This window comes from Pocillopora verrucosa, chromosome 6 (genome assembly GCF_036669915.1).
Source record: "Pocillopora verrucosa isolate sample1 chromosome 6, ASM3666991v2, whole genome shotgun sequence".
Taxonomy (NCBI): Eukaryota; Metazoa; Cnidaria; class Anthozoa; order Scleractinia; family Pocilloporidae; genus Pocillopora; species Pocillopora verrucosa.
The window spans coordinates 9,889,209-9,908,598 of record NC_089317.1 but is presented as its reverse complement, the minus strand read 5'-3'; the positions used below and the strand labels follow the sequence as shown (position 1 = coordinate 9,908,598).

At 38.0% G+C, this 19,390-nt stretch overlaps 1 pseudogene; it reads right to left on the bottom strand.

Annotated features, from left to right (window-relative positions):
- Positions 1-314: 314 nt before the first annotated feature.
- On the bottom strand, positions 315-18,314 carry LOC131778471 (ephrin type-B receptor 2-like; annotated as a pseudogene).
- Positions 18,315-19,390: the final 1,076 nt, after the last annotated feature.

Genomic DNA, 19,390 nt, shown 5'->3' with positions numbered 1-19,390 from the left:
CTTCAAATATATCACTGTTGTGTATACTCTGAAAATAATGCACTTAGCTATCAAGGGACAATACTTCGAGAAGAACACATGTGCCTTGAGGCTGCCCTCAACCATACAAATCTCTAGAGAATATTTTAATTCCTTATTATATAAAACAAATAGATTCCAAGTTGCCGTGTGTCTGTTCAGTAATAGATCACAGATGACGTCAAAAGGTGGTAAGAACAAAAAAGTGGCATACGAGGCGCAGCCGAGTGAATCACTGATGTTCTTACCACATTTTGACGTCCTCTGTGATCTATTACTGAACAGACGCACGGCAACTTGGAATCTATTTGTTTTATATAATAAAGAATTAAAAAAAAGTTTTAATGATGACGTCATCTATACGTTTGTCCTCCAATAGATCATAAGTGAGAACCAATCAGAATGCGTGTATAACTGAGCTTATTTCCCTTAAGGTGTCCAGTATAGGGCAGTTTTTGCTATGGAGGCTTCAGGGAAGGTGACGTGTCCAATCCACCTTCAGCATCTCCTCATCAGCATGGTAACCATTGGTTCAAGTCTACACCGTTCAAAGAGATCTTTATTTAAGATGACATTGGGCCCGAAAAGGCGTAGGCTCTTGGTCTGAAATGTGGAGAGTTTTGATAAATCCTTCTCCGTCAAGCGCCAACGTTCTACAGGAGGGTTGTCAGGTCGCCACTGTAATAAAGTTTCAGCTTAGTGCGAGTACTGTAAATAGAGGAGCGCCATACCTTATTCATTGTTTTGAGTGAGTTTCTGACCTTGTTAAGACGGCTCTGGATGTCCAGGTCAGTTCTTTTATCTCTTCCGATGATGCTGCCGAGATTGGCGAATATGTCGGTGTAAGGAAGTTCTTCATGATCAATCTGGACTGGGCGTGTGTTGATAGTATTCAGCGCCATAATTTCGATCTTCTTGCTGCTGATGTTGAGGCCAACTTGCTTTGCAAAGGTGTAAATCCAGGTCTTTCAAGTAGGAGAAGGGTTTCCATCTTATGCCCCTGAACTGATCCTTAGTGGTGCGTCGCATGATCCAGTCCACAACAAAATTAAAAGGCAATGTGGACATGATACACCCCAGTATGACACCAGTGTGGACTTCGAATAAGATGTCACCTTCACCAACACAGCAGGTAAAGATGTCTTAGAAGCTCTTAATGATCTCAACAGGGTGAAAAGTTACTCCACATCAAAGATATGTACCCTTAACTAAATAGTGTCACCTTGAAATTTGTGACTTCTGCTTCTATTACTGATATATATAAGACATTGACTTATATTTGGTCTACCTTATTTTTTTGCACCGGAAAAATTTTCGCTTCCAGTTATAAGCAAATTAAGCTTCGCAACACTCGCGTGGACTGTTTTCCATGTAAGGTACTTTGGTGTACGAGCTGATAAACGGAATTAACTGAACAATTCAGAACACTAAGAATGCAATATTCGGAGCCGAGAATTTCACAATAAACTATTCACATAGGCAAAAAATACATTCGTGCTAACATGGCTGCAAAATTTATAGCGCCTTATAGGTTATTTATTGAAAAAACAATCATTTTTTGACACATTTTACACAAAAATAGGTACTTAGTCTGAAAAACAAAAATTTATAACACTGATGAAAAAAAATTATGGGTAGCCACTTTAATATACTTGTGAACAGAATTGTTTGTCTTTTCAAGACTAAAAGTAAAAAAAAATACATATAAAAATATGTGAAAGCTATACTTTGCCTCACGTTGCTGTTATTTTTTGTTTCTGTACTTGCTTAATTAACACATGAAAGACTAAAACCTCATCCAAAAAAGCATATAATCTCAGATTTATCAATCCATCCTGTGCTCCATGAGGATGCAATCGCTTACTCGGCAAGATCGTCAACATTAACATAGAGTCGATCATCGTAATTTTCTAAATTTATCAGGCCCTGAAAAAAAGGAAAAAAAAACAGTCAAGTGTTTAGAGTGTTGCATACTCTCTTAAGCTTGCAATAAAGCTTTTTCTTTTTTTCCTCCCAAAAGAGTACATTAATAGTTAAATCATATTTAAAAATAGGTGAACTGAACGTTCAAAGGAGCACACTTGTACTACCTGAATACGACTTCGTATTTACGTTAGGTTTTCCCCGATAGACTCAGAGAATTTCATGAAATACACAATTAATCCCATTTCCGTGTCTTCAAAACAACTTTAGAACTAATGTAAGAACAATCGATGGAATTCTGATTTGTCATTTTTACCTCAGAATTTAGTTAAAGTAGCTTCCAAACTCCAGTAATTTTCTAAAGAACTGTGGCAATACACAAGATTTGCCAACTAGAGGTTAACGATACTCTTAATGTGTATCTTGTATGTGCGAGAGCAAACTACGATCAAAGTTTAGAAATTCCCTTTGAAAAATCTACAACTCTACCTTATGGTGGTCTTCCATTTCTTTCAGTGTGTTCCTCATATCCTCAAAAGATGGTCTCAAGTTAGGGTTGTGTTTCCAACAGTTTGTCATTAAGTCATACCTAAAGCACAATAACGTCAAGAATATCTCAGCATCTTATTGGTGGCATCAGTAAGGGCGTTATTAGGCCTAAAATGTTGTGATTTTTCCATAAAGGTATAGTAGGACCATTTGGTCCTTTTCTTACTAATCACAAAAAATTGCAATTTCCTTTATTGTGATTGGTTTTTACAAACTCCTATTTTCTATTTATTCATTTGCAAAGTAGTTATCGGAAATTATGCTGTCTTAAAACTTTCATCGGACACTCAAAGTTGTATTTTAAAATCAACCAATCAAAAACTTGGTTCAATCACCATAGAAACAACGTACAGACTCCTAAATTAGGGCTTTCTCCCAGATGGCGAATGTTTATGTTTGAATTGTAGACAATTTCGGAGCGACACTAAACAATTCACGCCTCCTTTGTCAGTCTTTTAATGAGAAATTTTCCTTTTCTTCTTACTTGGTAATTCATCTTTTCTCAGAAGTTGTAATTTTTATGATCAATTGATAATAAGACTTCGTGTCGTCCAATTCGGTCTGTAATCATATCCGTAGTAGAGAAATTGGACTCCCACTATCACACGCAAGAATACAGACCGATTCGAATCCACACGGTCCCTTTACCATTACTAATCACAAGATACAAACTCGTACAATTGATAATAAGACTTCGTGTCGTCCAATTCGGTCTGTAATCATATCCGTAGTAGAGGAATTGGACTCCCACTATCACACGCAAGAATACAGACCGATTCGAATCCACACGGTCCCTTTACCATTACTAATCACAAGATACAAACTCGTATTATTCCAACATTTCCCGTTGGTAGACTGGCTCAACAAGTAAAGCCAGTTAAATTTTGACTACAGCCAAAAATTCTCAAGACCCTAATGTCAAAAAACTATTTTAAGAGAGAAGGTGTCGTAAGAGAAACAACAACAACGACAAAATTTTTTTCATACAGCTTATCATCCACGTGTTGTGGTCGAGGCATTCAATATCCCGCTTCTAGCAATGTTAAAATTTGTCTTCCATCCATCTTTGGATACGGCGAGCCACCTGAAATAGAGAAGCTACTCAAAATACACCTTACAAAAATGTTCCAACATTTGTAAATATAACTTTACATTAAACATCCTGCACCATTGCTCATCTTTTTCCCAGCTGAGCCTACCGACTCCTTGGCGGGTCAACACGAGTTTTAAGGCTAAAATTAATGGTCTGTCCATCAGTTCTTTAACTTACCAATCGTGAAAATCTCATAGAGGAGAACTCCGTAGCTCCACCTGTGAAACAAACGGGATAAATTTAGAGAAATAATCGTTCTTGTCTTTGAAAAAAAAATTTAACATCTTCTGTTGACCGTTCTGGGAAGCGCACTCACATGAGCTGATCCTGGGCCAGTACTTGTAACTCAATACAGAAGAAAGCCAATACTTTTTCCCAGAGGCCACTCCCATTAAACTTAAAAATAATGTTTATGTGGTCCTTGTACTCACACGTCACTTTTTGTAGAATATTTTCCGTAGAGCAGCGCCTCAAAAGCAGTCCACTTCACTGGAATACGTCCCTTTCTGAAAAGTATATTGAATTGATTCGCAAAAGTACAGAAAAGAGCAAGAATGAAAGTCATAACCTTGCGTCTACTAGACTGATCACGCATCTCTGCCTTGGTTAGCTAATTCTAGCGGTGATATGATATGTTGGAGAACAGCAAACAGAGCCAGTGATCGACGAAAATCTAAAAATACAGACCAACACTCTCCCTAACTAATTTCGACACCAACTTTTGGCTTAAAATAGTTTAGTACCTTTGACCTCATTTGATAAATGTTGTCATCTTGGACATCTCTAGCCATACCAAAGTCTGTCACTTTACACGTTTCCCCCGCTCCAACCAACACATTACGAGCTGCAAGGTCTCGATGGATAATCTACAACAAAGAAAATCTTTAATGTTGAAACGAATTAGGAGAAGGATACAGATGAATTGAATGAAAAGAAAAAGGTTAGGACCAATGTCCGATTTCAGCGACATGTGTCAAAGTAGCATTTCACTAACTAAATATAACGTTCCTGCTTACTGGTATCGATGACAAGTACGACATTCCATCGGCAACTTGCCACGCAAACTTCATAAGCTGCCCTGACGTCAGATTTGTTTTTGGTTTGATATCCAGGTCTTCGAAGTAAGTATCATTCAATCCACGGCTTTTTCTAAGGTATCCCAATAGATCTCCATAGGGAACGTATTCAATCAACACCATCAATGGCCCTGTAAAGCATGGAAAACATGAAATATCTTTATACTAAGCAAGAGATCTGCTGGAAAATGATGAAAATAATTGTTCGGGCTATTAAAGTATACTTTTCCACATTTACCAGATTTCGTGACACATCCCAGAAGTTCAATGACATGAGGATGAGCATCGAGTTCCTTCATCAATCGAAGTTCGGACAACAAGTACTTCCTGTCCGACTCAGAAGCGTTATCTGCAAGACGATCACCCAACAGCTGTTACCTTTACAAACAATAGCAGTAGCTGAACTCAAGAGAATGTCAGTTGACGTTCTCTTGCTGAACCGGATTAAGTTGCAAATTTCCCTTCTGAATCTGAGCTCTGTGTTGCATGGTGATTGAACATCTTATTTAAAATCATAAGGTCGTGAAATAGTCATAATGCTATCAAATATCTCGTACAGATTTATCTTTGGAGCTTAAAAGTAAGGCTCAATAAGACCGACTAAATTGGGACTGTAATGCTTCATTTACACTCGACATGTAAATATAATTTTTAACACTATTCTCAGTCGACAAATACAATAAAAAAACCCTCATTCCACTGCTGTACCGGTATGACCATGTTTTAACGATATTAAATTTGATTAGAATAAGACCTCTGCAAAACAATTGCTGAGCGGCATACACTTAGCAGAGACATTGTTTTTTCTTTTCCCACTGAGGTTTCATGTTGAAAGGGACGACCCTTATATCAATTTGAATTCGGAAAAAGCAGTTTTTGAGGTTTGTTGCCTTTGAATAGAGGGAGGGAGGAGAGTTGATCGTTGACAATAATTTACTTTTTTACTTTTCACTAATTATTTGAATTATTTGATACCTTTCAACATCTTAACAGCCACAAGCGTCTTCTTTGGTCTCCCCTGAAGGCCTATGACTGTTGCCTTGGCAACCTGACCAAAAGCCCCTTTACCAACGACCTTTTCTACAGTCACAAGCTCTGTAGGAATCTCCCAACAGCGCGGTGATGAATATAGAGAGGTGTATTCAGTAACAGACTGGCTCGGTTGTGGACAGTTCGCCCGCCCTGCATCTGTCGTGGAAGGTGACCGATTCTGCTCATCCAATGCCATATACTGCTGGCTTTGAGAAGCTTCCTCCATTTCAAGTCCAGTCTTTTAGTTTGAAATAGTAAACGCAGTCATTAATTAGGGCTACAGCGGAAAGTCCATCAAATCTTACTTTTTTTTTTCATTCCGTTGTTTATGTATACAGTTTTCATGCGAATGTGTTGCACTATGACACTATCTTCCATTCTTTGGGAGTTATTACTGAAAGTGCGTTAGTTGAATTAAAAAAAGGAAAAGAAAAGAAAACGTGCTAGCTCGTATTAAACTTTCAATTTTGTTCAGCTGTTTCCTAAAGATTACACTGATGATCGTTCTGATTTGATGTGGTGTTCAGCTTCGTCTCTGCCATCAGTTGTTCAATGTACCTGAGAAGCATCTTAAAAGAATATTAATGCCATTATGGCTTTGCAGAGCGAGGGTTGAACAGATATGAACGAGGAATAATTGAAGACTAAAAGACAAACCGTCGTTGGTAATAAATAATTTCATCAAATGCAAACGACGTTGTCAGCACCGTACATATTTATCCAAAGACACGAAACGTATGGCACTTAACAAGAGAGAGTTCCTGATTGGTGAGACTGAGCTCCAGCTATCAACCACACGCTGTCAATCATTTGAGAGTGACATTTCGCTCTTGCCGGAAAAAGAGAAAGATGGCGAACTCTGATCGTGAAGTTATTAGTTTTGACTCCGCTCTCGAGGAAGCACTAAGTGCCTTTCGGAATTTGACATGTCTCGCGCATTAAAATTGGAACAAACAGAAGCAATTTCCACACTGGTAACAGGGTTTACTGGCCGTGTTACCAACTGGCTTTTAGAAAACCCTGATATTTCAGGTGTTGGTTCTTATGAAAAGAAATTATGACGGAAAACTTTCAAGCGTATTTGTCATTTGTCTGCTTCAACGTATTGTTTATGATCAAATGGAATAAGCATCTTTGATCGGATTAACGGTAACACGCTTACAGATTGTCATTTGGAGGATATAGAGCGCGGCCATTATTTGCGTCAGCAGAGAACGTTTTGGTGGAGCTAATTTTTCCCTTGATAAAAAGAAAACAGCCACACCGTTTCACCAGAGTATGCCAGTTTGCATCAAACAAATCGTGGCGGGTAAACCTTCAAGTGCAGTTGTTGGTTGCTTCAAAGTATCGTTTACGACCAAATGGAAGTAAAAACAACAAATTTTCTAGTAGATTAACGGCAGTTATACTCAAGGATTTTTGTTTGGAAGTTATAGAGCGCCGCAAATATTATCTCATATTTGTGACCGCAGAGGAGGTTTTGTCGAAGCCGTTTCTTTTCTTTAGCCGAAAAAAAACTGCCTCACCGTTTCACTAATCAACACTACGTGTGCTTGTTCTTGTCGGAAGGCGGTACTTCCGGTTTGCAAATTTAACCCATATTTATTGGTTATCTGCCTATTATAGCATTTTAACAGCCTCTTCGGGCGGGCGTCTTTTCGCCCCTCCCTCGCCCCCTACCCCCACCGTCCACTCCAACAACAAATCAAACATGGCCGGTCGGATAAACGATCGCGAGCTTATACAGTTAGCTCGCAATAATAGGACACCTGCACTGCGGGCTAAGCAATGCTTTAAATGGCCTTTTTTCTCTTAAACCTATAGGAGCTTGTACCTACGGCAAGATTCTCCATAAATTCAACAATTTCTTAGCGAGTAGAGAGTAGAGAAAACAAATTAAAGATTAAGGCTTAACGATGATTTAAAAGCCTTCAACGCAAACTATGTAACAGCAATCCAGGCAAACAAATTGATTTGAGAAAGAGGGAGCAAATTATGATTAATCAATGTAGGGCTTGAGATCGTGACCGAAGTCTGTGCTTGAAAATGCTGCCTAGCCGTAAAACAACATATATTTATGAAAAAATTTGCAACAAAGCTAGGAATGTATTTTGCGACCCACGAAAGCGTTATTGTGCCCATTGGTAGAGGTAGAAAAATCCGGACTGCACTAAGGACCAATCAGATTGAAGGACTCGTTACCGTGCCTCCTTGGAAAAAAAACAATGATATACTGTATTGTACCACAATAAGGTTAAGAGATAAAATCTTCAAGCGACTTACAACAACAAGTCCTATTTCTTCAGTTCTATCTCCGTTTGTCCTAAAAGTAAAAAAAGAATATCATGAAATTAGTGACAGCTTGTCAAATTTTGCGCTGCTGTATTGTCTTATAAAAAGGTTTCATAAACATTAAGAGCTAGACATCTGTGGCTTTCATTAAGTGGACTAGCTCTATGAAAGATCATTATACCTGGATAGCCCACACTCGAAAGGTCTCGTGAGTAATTTAAAAGTCATCCCGTTAAGGATGCTCTGGGTAACTGACGTTAGATAAAGCTCTTGCTCTGAGCATAATTATCATAATCCATGCTTGAAAATAACAGACAAATTCACAGTTGCATACAGTTTGCAACTAGCAACAAAAACAAGACATGAGATGGGACAATACTTTATCGTTCTAAAAATCTCACCTTTCTCTTTTTACTGTTTCCAAGACGATGAGAAAGAAAAAAAAATATGACAAACATGAAAAAAAGTATACTGAGAAGATTAGAAAGAAAAACCAGCTCGAAAAGAATATGAAGAGAAAGCTAAAATTAACTCAAATGCAATGCAGAATGATGTCTTCTGACATTTACTTCATTTTATACATGGATAAATTAAGTAGAAAGCGATCAACAAATCCTGGGCTATAAATAAAATTACAAAATGATAGAACTCGGTCAAATGAGAGCATAAAATCACGGTCGTAAATTTTTTGAAGTGTGTGTATTTTATAAACGCAAGAGATCATAGAGGAGATTTTCTGTATTCACCTAGCCTCACCTAAACACGCTGAGGCTTTGAGACTTACGAAGGATTCATTTGCAGTTAATAAGTTTGTAATCGATCTAATAATTTCGTTACATCTTTTATTGCTGAATTGGACTACAACATCTTTTTTCCTTTTGAAAAAGGGGATTTGTTAGAACTGTTTCGAAATCTTCAAACTTGCCTTGCGTTTAAATGAGGCTACAATAAACACAAACTATTCTTGGTTGCTTGATACTAAGTGATTCCTGTTGTGGGCCAAAGTTGGCATTTTAAAGACTACTCTTACCATTTGAGTTGTTGCTGTTACGCTTTCTTGACTTCCATACCAAAAAGACAAATATTCCAGCAGCAACAGCCAGCGCGGCAATTGATCCAACCACTGCACCAACAATAACCCCTTTGGCACCTGGAAAACATGAGAAGAACAACATATCAATATATGCCTCCAAAAACTATATGTTTGCGATCCTCCGCTTAACCATTTTAGTCATGATGCCTTTTTCTACGCGTACAACTTTTTTATTCAATTTACGTCAAATTACTCAAAAGCCTAATAAAATGTGATTTTGATACCCACAGGAAGAAGTCCAACTAAGTATAAGAGCTAAATTAAAGGCATTCCACCAGTACCCTTCCCTTACTTACTCTTTATGACGTTTCAAAAACAATTAGAATTACGAGCCAGCAAAACATATGAAAGTTCTTAGGTATACACTGCACAACAGCCGATAAAAGCCTTTTTATTTACTTGTCGAGGTTGCATCTCTATGATTCAAGCAGTCTGTATACATTACTTACGTGTACGTAAAAGTAATTTCTAAATCATTTCTCTATTATATCAGTGCCGCATGTTTTGTGAGAATTAAATGTAATGTAATGTACGTTGGGTCTTGATTTCAATTGTTTACTTTCTCAGAAAGTTTGTTACTATTATAATACAAGTTCTCTATATTTCACGAAAATAAGAGCAACTCCCATTTATTACTCGGCAGAGTTGATATAAAGGTCTGACTAAGACACCGAGACAGGCAGAATAAATGCTAACCACATCGGTAAGAAGGCCTATCGTTCTCGCGACATTTGCTTGCGGTAGCAAAAAAATATATGGATATGTAATATTAGTACTGAAAAGTGTACGGGTTGATTTTTATTGGATGAGATCTTGTGCCCTTTCTTTCTCAAGTAATATCGCTTTAGCTCATTAGCTGCCGGAGTTAAGAAACAAAGGCCTCGCGTTATTGTTTACGCTATTGTTTTGCTTGTTTGTTTTATATCATAGTTTATCCAAGGGCATATCCTTTCCTCACCCTGCTGCCCATAGTTTTTGTAGCGTCATGCAGAATGAAACATTAAAATGCATTGTATGATGTTTTAAAAAAAATCAATACAACAAAGTACTTTAACATGGACACCATACATAAGAAGAATGTTCCAAATAGATGGTGAACATACTTGCAATCAAACCCTTCTCTAATTAACTACTTCATTGGGGAGCATATGAGGGATAACGATTCCTGTGAGATTTTGCTACTGATTAACTACAGTGTATATATGTACCAAAAGACTTAAAACTTACTGCCAGGGAGCGTTACTGTGCCTGCTTCAGTAGTTCCAGTGTCGAAATCAACTTGCGATCTTATCCTTTTCATTGCACTAACATTAAAGTCTCTAAGCTTTCCATCTTTGGCAGCATTACGAAGTACTGTTATAACATCTTGCTCTTTTGTTTTGGAATTGAATTTAAGTGCTAGGTCAACAGTTGTATCTCCACACCTTGATTAAGACAAAATATGAGGGTCAGAATAAAGTAGAGCGCATTAGAAACCAGAAAATTACAATTTATTTGTGGATCCAGGCAGTTTGCAAACCTAATGTCATTTTTCAACTGCACACCGTTGAAACCTGCAAATCTCCCAGCAAAAGCCTCTTCCATCTGTAGACGGAAAAAACAGCAAACTGAACATGAGATCGAGGAGTTCATAAAGCACCTTTAAAGACCGACACACAATCAGGTAAACATATAAATGTTCACTAGAAAAAAAGAAATAAATATATAAATTCTGCTTTAAATAAAATGGTTACCACTTCTTCGAGTCTCGTCAGTAATGAGGATATGTTGTATTTTCCATCAGTACAACTTTCGCTGGTGATGACCATGGTTATGTTAATCAGTACTTTTACCACGACTGTGCATGTAAATAATATGACACTTCAATTAGACACAAATAAACGTAGACTTGTTGACGTTTTGTAACTAGTTGCATATCATGATTAACATTTCATTTCCCGCATTAAACTAAATACCATTATCTAAAACGTAAACAAGGACCAAGAGCAGACAGCTTTCACAGAGTGGTTAAAGCCGATCTAACACTTAGGTTATCCAAGAAAATTTGCAATTGATTATGATCTTAATATGTTGGGAATGGCATCAAAGAGGACTGTATTTTTTAAAGTTTTCAGGGGAAGCATGCCCTTCCACCTCTTAATGAGCTTTTACAAGAATTATATAGGCGTTATTTTCTATCAAGAGTGGTCCTTGACTACACTAGTCTGGTTTCTTTCTCACATTTACACGTGTAATTTTTTTTTTTATATCGCTGAAGCGAGTCCCGTGATATGATTGGTCACCCAAACCCGCTAGGAATTGCTTGCTTTGAACCAGGACAAGCAAAAGAAGTGCATGGAGTGGTTATCTTTGGACAATGTCGGCGATGAAGTCGCTAAGGTCTTTTAGGTGAGGTGACAGAGAGATTTCGCTCCCTTGTTTGTCACAGTTCGGTCCAATTCAATTATTCTAGAGAATAAACTTCTCTCATGGCCAAAACAGACTGTGCTGTTGTTGCGTTGGTGATGGAAGGAATTACGCATATTATCTAACCGATGTTTTAAGCATTAAGTAGAACGTAACACTGGAGAGCCTTGTGTTCCTCTGAGCATTTTGAAATTATACTAGACAAAATCGAAAGGATCCTCTGTTAGTTTTAGGACTATTATCAATCGATAATGATTAGGACAAGACCAAACACTAATAAATATATACCTTCACAATCTGCCACATTAGATGATCTGTAGTAACCTTCTTTACACGTGCAACCAGCTCTGTCAGTATTAGATGCTGAATTTGCAGGACAAGGTACACATTTTGCATTACCAACAGAATCCTTATAGAAGCCTCTCTGACACTCTAAAATGAAACAATGTAAAATTTCATCTACATGCCTTTCCTTAAGAGCCAAGAGAATATCAACTGATATTCTCCTGTTCAGAACACATCAGTATAATGACACTCTAACGTGCTTTTAGGCAAAAAATTCCTGCCATGCAAATGACTACTGTCTTTGACAGAATCTGAGACACATTTTGATAACCTTGGCAATAGTCATCACTAGAGGCTTGGTTACCAAGACAACTCTTTTTGTCTTCACCTTATGACTCTCATAATGACCATCATTCAGGTTCTTGAACAACATGCGTTTATAAATTTAATGCAATCTCTAACCTGGGGTTTTCAGACCTAAATACCCAGACATGAAAACAAAGACCCGAAAACGAAGACCCTAAAATCAATACTAATCAATAAGAAAATGAAGAATCGACCAACAAAAATTGACAAATGGGGGGGGGGGGGGGGCAGGATTTATGAATTGGAAGACCTGTATTTTTTTATGAATTCGAAAATTTGCATTTTTCTTCGTAGCCCAGGTCGAAATTCAACTTATCTCCCTGCACAGCTGCACTTCTCATAAATATAGATTTATTTATCTACGTCCACCGCTTGAATTTATATGAACATGTGATGTATGACCAAACGGTCCATTTTCATGTAAGTTATGCATCGAAGCTTCTCTAAGCTTTTTATCAAACGATGAATAAAAGGGGTGGTCATTTAGATGTTTAACCATTTAAATGATTAAATTTTGGACCCAACGCTTCGGAGGCAAATCCAGATTTTAAGTGCAGCACTAACCTTTGCATGTGAAAGATCCATTCGTCAATTCATAGCCATAATTGCAAAGGCAGGCTAAGTTATCTGTAATGTTCCACTCCCCATTACTAAGGCACACGCCAAATAACTTTTTGTTTTTCGTAATCGAGTTAGGATCTGCACATTCTCCTTCTTGTTTGGTTAAATTGCTGTCATTTGCGGGAGCAACTGTTCTTGAAAATCTAACCATTTTGGAAGGGACCGTTTCAGAGCAGAAACGATATCTCACAACAAATTTTCTTATTGCCAGGCAGGCTCCTTGGTCTAATAACGCTAAATAAATTCCCTTTGCTTTTGTTAAAACTGACCCATAAAATATGTTTGTTGCGCGCTCCCGAAGCGTAGATAGAGTTTTTGGAGTTATAACAGTTTCTTTGTGGAAATTTAGTGGTTATGGATCTGGATTTAATTTGTAATCAGTATGATAAGAATACAGGGAGAAGTTTGTTCTACAGAATGGCCCCTCGTCAGCTAAGGAGCAGTTAAAGAGGATATAGGTCACTTCGACATCGAGTCGTGCAGCATTCTTGATGTTAATGAACTTTGTTATTAACCAGTTCTTTGGTTCCTCAATCGTGTAAGCAATATCACAGACGCTGAAGTAAGACGACACCCTCTTAGGACGATCCCACTGCAAGAGAATAAAAATCCAATTATTGATCAATCGTGAAGGAGTAAAATACTCACTTCGAAAGTGATGGTCTGTGCACAACATACATATACTGAACGTACACTGTACTGGAAATTTCTGCACATGTGTCAGGCAAGTATGGAGCATTATCAGATGGGCTGATATTTTAACTGTGTTCAACATGAATCAATAATTCTAGAATAACAAAATCTAATTATCAAATTACATATTATAATAAACTCCAAATGGCATTATTTTACAGCGTGCGTGCTTTTTCATGTGATATTTACCAAAAACTTTACTGTTTCATACATTTAGGCTTTGATCTCTTTGGAATGATGAATACTACTAATTGTCACTGACTTATAATTGGCTCTCCGTTATTGAAATGCTAAGTAAAGTCATAGGAAGTTCAAGTTTATTGGAGGATGGGAAGAAGGATACTGAAATTGTTCAAGATGAAGAGGGAAAAAACATTAGTTATCTAGTTTATATGACTACTGTTTAAAAATGAGTTTAATGAAGTTCATCCTAAAGAATTAGTTCCAGTGCTAATTTGTTGAAAAATTGACACAACAGATCTGAAAAGGAAATCGAGTGTTTAAATGAGAGAATAGAAAGTTCTCTATTGCTCCTATAAATATTTTGTTTCCAATACCATAACAAATAAAGGAAAATGTTTCTTATTTACTTCTTGATATGACTATAGGTCCTAAGGTAAGTCAAAACTCTCTTATTTTAGGTGACCATTTGTTCTTCAGTTCACTTTCTTTGCACATAAGATGTGCCTTATCTTAACTAAAAATACAGTACATGCCTGGACCAAATCCATGAGAAATTATCATTGGTTTGAGTAACGTAGGGGCTTGAGTTACAAAAGTTTTAGAGCACCTACTGTACATCACCTGTGCATGTGCTGGTTTCTCTGGGCTCATATTTTCTCTCTTCCTGCCCACATATATTTGGATTTCAACCGCCCATCGCTTACTTCATTTTCCAATTTTTTAACCTCTACCTTGATTTCCTTGGTAAGTGGGGATTACTATTACAAAATATGTATAGATGTAATTGATAGCGACAAAGTTAATGTTTAATAATACACGTTTTTACGACATGGGCTATCAAAATCAAGTAACTCACCCCTGCTCCACTTCTACTTTCTCTAAAGATAGTCCAGTACCGTGCGCCTGTTCTAGTCGGTTCCTCCAAAAGAGTTTCTGCAGACGAATGTTATAAACTTTTTTGTAATAAAGTTCGGATATAACGCCCACTTTCAATGGTAAGAAGAGCATGTTTTATCAGAGTACAAAACACGAAGCTGAGTAAAATCTGTCACGCTATCTGCCAATTTGTATAATGTCTGTTCATCGGCTTTGACTTCTCGTAACGAACGCATGTATTAAATTCTCCGTGATTTCTTAAGTTAAGAATTTTTGTTATCTTGCTGATATTATAGAGGTAAAAGAAACCTGTTTTGCAATTTTTTTGTAACATGCGTGCTCATTGTAAAGTTGGCATCAAACCAGGTACCCTAGTTTCTAATTGAATTAATCATCCACTCCCGTACATCTCGTATGCAAGCCTCCATTGCAGCAAGAGCCGAATCTTGAGAGGCACGAGCACCTGGTCGAAAAGCCAGATACAGCTTTGTGTCGCCGGCATAGCAATGCACTGTGGGTAAGTGTTGAGTGACAATGTCGAACAATTGACTCGTGTAGATGGAAAACAATAATAGACCGAGGCCGGAACCCTGCGGTACACCAAAGCTGATGTCAAACTTGTCAGAAGTTGCACCTTCTATTACAACCTGTTGGAATCTGCCCGACAGGTACAAACGAAACCACTCCAATACAGTTCCACAAAATACAAACTTATCCTCAATACGCCGAAGCAATACCGTGTGATCGATCGTGTCGAATGTAGAGCTCAAGTCAAGGAAGACCAAAAACGTTACATGTCGTTTGTTCATTTTAAGTAAGATGTCATTATCAACACGAAGTGACGTAGTCTCGGTGCTCTGGAACCGCCGATAAGCCGATTGCAGCTCAGGGAAAAGCCTGCGTGCCATAACTGCTTGTTGGGCTGCTTTCTCTGCAAGTTTAGACAAGAATTGGAGGTTACTTACAGGTCGATATTTCTTCTCATCAAGTTCCAGACCAGATTTTTTGAGCTTGGACTTGACCAGCGCCCCTTTCCACGAAATGACCCTGTTCGAGGGAGAGATTTACACTGGACGATATAGCGGGTGACAGTTCATCCAAGCACTCCTTAACAACACTGGTAGGAAGAGGATTAATTACACATGACTTCGTGGGTGCATTCGCAATAAGCTTCCTCACTGACTCCAACGGGAGAGCCTCAAACGCAGAGAAGGGTACTCCGGCAAATGAAGTAGCCCTGACTGCTTCTGAATCAGCGGCTGACTCACTTGCATCTAGCTCACAATGAATGTTCCTGATCTTTCAAACTTTCGTTTGAGGGTTGACCATGGATTTGCTTTTAGTCGCGTCATGCTACGGAAACCGGTATAACCTCTGACCGGATAGACCACTTGGCTCGAGTACAGATTCTACTTTACCTTCTAAATGTATCCACAAGTTAGGAAATCAGGTCAGGAAAATGAGGCTGCCTAAGGTCAGGGAAAAGTCTGGGGAACTTCACTCTAAGTCAGGGAAAATTTATGTTTTTCAGAGAAATAATCTAGTAGGTCTTTATAGAAATGAGGTGTAATTAAACTGAATTGGGTCAACACGTCGCCGTGCTCGACTCTTCTCAATCAAGACTAGTAGACAAGAACGACCTTCCGTTAAAATTGTCATGGCGATCATTATCACATAACGCCAAGCGTGAATAAAAAGCACAGGAAAGTTTTGTGCAGAGCTTATGCATCAAATTTATGTAATAAGTATTGTATCCTTCCTAAAACCACTTCATCAGAATAAGAATGAGTTACCAAGCACAAGTATGGCTCTGTACAATGATAGTTTCTCGACATAGACAAGTTTCTTCCCTTGTGAATATTTCCCAAATCTGCTGGCCTCCTAAAATCCTCAGACCTTTGACAACCTAACTTCATCCAAACTTTGGCAACTGGGGCGATTAGCAAATGAATGACACAACCGAGCCTATTTCCACATACACACCCCTTAATCTTGTTACCTTATTCTGGACATGGCATTACAAACATGGTAGATATGCTGCAAATTTTCCAGTTCGATGACTAGTTATTTCGTAATGGTGTCTACAAGTTGTGGGAAATGGTTGGGGTGAAATATATAACAAGTATTTGCCAGTAGATGGTCAAATGAGAACTTTTTACAGATCAATAAAATTTATTGTTGTGTTCCATGTTAATATGTTGCCACAACTCCACCTTCCATAAAAATCATTTATTTGCAAACATGAGAGAATACCATCTAGAACTTTTCAACCTCATTATTGTGGCTAATAACAACATCAACTTTAAAACTAAAGAAAAAACTTGATCGATTATTTGAATTGATTTCTGTTATGTACAAATGAAATCCTAGTTTTTTTTCTAGGTTTCTACAAATATCTTCGTGGACAAATCTTAAGTCTCTCTTCATCATCAAGTTTTAATTATGATATTCTAGTTCTAGCTTCTCTTCCTTTAAATCAAACTTTCGCAGCGCGAGAAACATGACAGAAAACTTTCGTTTTTCAGTAGCGAAGATCATGGACAGTTGGTTTGAAGACACTGACATTAAAAGCAATTCCGGCAGATATTATCAAATTAATAACAGAAAAAATCTCAAAGAGAAGTCCTGTATTTCCAGCCAGAGGACAGTTAAAAGTGATTCTTCTTATTAATTTCCTACGCTTGTCAAAGGAGGTTGAACGCTAAGGAAAAAACAATGGAGCAAGCGGTCATACCTTGCAACTTCAAGAGAAGATATATGAGAAGCCCATACAATTCTGCGTATTGTTCTACGAAACCACTATTCTCATCGACTGGTGATGTCTTTATTCGAAGTCGTTTCGTTACCCTCTCCTTTAATTTTGGCTCATTTTCCCCAACCGAAATTATTAGTCACGCTCAATAGAATATAATTGCAACTGATACTGACATCAAATACTGCATGTGACTAAAAAGAGCTCCGATTTTAGGCTTGACGAAATCTATATATTACGTGAATGGAACTATATTTCAGTTTTATATTAATCACTTGGCGGAAATCCAGTTAAAGTTATTTTGAAGCGAAATACATAACAGCCTAAAATTATCTGGTCTGTATCCAGACATATGAAACATAAGAAGTAGAGAAAGTTGATGCTGCCTCAAAAATAGGTCATTTACTTTGATCCTTCGATCTCATTAAGCTCGAAATTCGCATGATGTTTAAATTACCCTAATTTACGCTGAGAAAGGTTGAAGTATCAACTGAAACGCCCTTCTCAAAGATCGAGTTTTTGGTCAAAGTCCATCGTCTAGAATACACAACAGTTATAACATCGATTCATGAAGGGCGCTCTGACCTCGCCTTCCAGTGATAAACGGAGAGAAGAAATGTAACCGCCTTTAATAACATTCTACTTCTTTCATTTAACATAGGTAGCTTACTTAACGCTCAAAAGTGTGGCACGGAGAAGTTCGACTCTGTTTCAGGCGTTTGGTTAGAGTTGCACGAAGTTCAGGATTTACCGAAGCCATGTAACAATAAATTGTGGTAACAACCCGTGGGAGCACAATCGCGGAAAAATGCAAAAACATGTTTCTTATGAATTTTGTTCGGGTAGGCCGCTTGAGTGGCTTTCGCATCGGAGTCGTGTAGCGCGGCAGAACTTGTCGAACTGACTGCTTGCTGAACATAATTAAAAGGTTCATTCAAGGAATAAAACACCTTTCAGTCGTCTGATGCCAACTCTTACCTGCTTCTCCTGAAACTTCGCGCAAAATAGCGATTAGCCATAGAACTAAAGTTGCACGGAATAACTTCATCATCAAGGTTTAAGCGATTAGTGGTCACATGAGACATATTCATCTCTTTATAAAGAGTCAAAAGATGACACCAGGGTGAGGCCGGAAGACCAAATCTAATTACCATACAGAAAAGGTTTAAAACAGTAACCACAGAACTGGGTGGAGCAGGCGATGCGCGCACTTTGGTTACGTTGCATCATAGAAGTAAAAGGAAAGTAAGTCATTTGCATCGTGCAGCAGTCGTAAGCGTGTGAACATCTTTTGTGGCAGCGAGAATAGCGTGAATACATGGAATGTAACATAGATTCACTGTTTGTTGCCGATCGTCCGAAAGTTAAAATGTGTTGACGGGCCTGCGCGACTCCAGACGTTCCTTCGTGACAAATTCATTCTAAGGAGGCACTTGACGAGTTTCAGAAAGAATCCAAATCGTAGTTTTGCTGAGAATCTATTCCCATATGACAGCAGTTACACCCACAGCCGATGGCTGTATAAATATTAAAAGTCAGAAATTTCGTTCCTAGACGAAAGATATTTAACTGGGAATCGACCCTTGACGTGCAAACACACTACAAAGACAGAAAGACCTTCCAATGCACGGATTTTTATACGTTTCATCCATCAGGCGCAAATAAAGAATTCGTAAAAGGAGAAGTGCTGCACCTCTTAGGAACGAATTCGTCCTGCTCCACATTTAATAAAAAGCGTACAGAGTTTCAAAATACGCATAAAGAGTGGAGGATACCCAGATGACAGTTTTGGGAAGTATATCTCGGGAGATATTTCTACCGGTGAGAAAGATTAGCTAAGCAAAGTTAGGAGCACAAAAAAGAAAATATTTTTTTTTGCATAATCTCATCCGGCTTTGCCTAACATAAAGAAATTATGAATAAGGCCCGGGTCGCACTACAGTCAAAAACAAAAATTGGCCCACGCGAAAATTTCTAAAAATTTGAAACCGCAAACGGAAGTGCCAAAAATTTGAGAACATTTTCAGGGTCGCACTACAATTTAAGACTACATATCACTGATCAGATTTCAGATCAAAACACGCGAACTGCGCGGCAAATGTATTTTAGTAAACATGAATGCGAATCAGGCG